Genomic DNA, 1,669 nt, shown 5'->3' on the forward strand with positions numbered 1-1,669 from the left:
AACACAAATACCAAGGTTACAGTGTCATATTATGAAAGTTACATACGATATACAGTAGTAAATATGATATACTGGCATGCATGACAAGGTTCCATATGACTATCCCATTGTATTGTTATGCTTTTGTCATATTCAAATGAAATGTTAAATTCCCAGGAGTTTTTAGTTAATAATAGCCGTATGGCCCTTTTATAGGCAAACGTGGTTTATAAGTGCAACCGCCTCACCTAATCATGATGATCTTAATTACTTATGTTAGTTTCAATGTTAAATTTACTCTTGGTGATACTCCTAAACCGAACATCAGTTTGAACGGCCGCGTCGGTTTCCCGACGGAATTTTAAAGACAAGAGTCGCTGTCCAGCTGTGCATACAGAAGATTGTTATGTAACAGGTGGTTTGATCTATGTCCATTGTCTATTAGACTGGCGTCGTGGCAACTTATACCTTTGTAGACTAGTGATACCCTCTGCGTATTTAAATGGGAACATCTGTACAATACAAATGACTAGTTATTATCAGTGAGGGGCAAGGGTATCCCTGTCGTTGCGCCATGAACCTATGATCGTGGGTTCGAATTCCGATTCGCCCTAATTATGTTTCCATGTTTACCATCACCATATCCTTGTTCGTGGGTTTCACTAAAGTTGTGAACGTCTGAGACCTGCACCACTTCGGGCTTTCCTCCCACTATCCCTATGATATATCACAACGCTTTATGTTGTTGTTACGAAAAGCATAGTCGCCTTTTACAGCAAGCATGGGTTACTGAAGACATTTTCTTACCCGGATCCCCAAGTGCGTATCCCTTCTCATCAGTCAAACATTGCAAGTGATTCATACTTCAGTGCAAGATAGATTTTGATGTTATGCAAATCGCATTAAACTATTATTGGATTGCTAGTGTTTAATCAGTACTAATAATCAGTTACAAATTTTCTCAAACTAGTTTTTAGTACACCTGTGATTGTTAGTGATAGGTACTGCCCTTTGACAACAGCCTTTTAAATATTACTATTTTAAACTTCTTCATGTCACATTATGTGATCTGGTGTCCCCCGCCGTGATATTGCTGGAATAATGCTAAAAGCGGCGTAAAACCATATTCACTCACTCACATTATGTGACGTACCTTTTTAACTAACTCACTAACGCACTTATGACATAGTTGGGCGAGTTGGGTTTTGCGCCACTTTACAAATATTCATGGCGAGGTACACATGAAATAGGCTTGTACCTTAGTGGGGAATCGAACCCGGGCATTCGGAACACATTCACCACCAGGTCACCCTGCCCCGTAATGACTAAACGACAGTGTCACACGAAACGTACTCATGAGAACTGAAACCTTGGCTGAAGCTGGTATCATTCAGTTGAGTAAAGTCCCGTTTAACTAAGACACACATGAACCAGGCGTCTGATATATACTGCACAACTTGTCAAACCTGTAACGCTTTTCTAAACAACCATTTGCATGCCTAAAAACTTTATACTGTTCCTGATAAACGGCGCAGATGTATTGGTTAAGTTAGACTTGTTATAACTCTTAGTGCAAATAGTTGTATTTAGTTATTTGTTTCCTGCATATATACTCCCACTTTTGATTGAATCATGATACAGCAAATATATTCTTGTAGATTGTCTTTATTACAGTATTATTCTTGATACT

The sequence above is a fragment of the Haliotis cracherodii genome, unplaced genomic scaffold, assembly GCF_022045235.1.
Source record: "Haliotis cracherodii isolate W230 unplaced genomic scaffold, xgHalCrac1.p SCAF_8, whole genome shotgun sequence".
Classification (NCBI taxonomy): Eukaryota; Metazoa; Mollusca; class Gastropoda; order Lepetellida; family Haliotidae; genus Haliotis; species Haliotis cracherodii.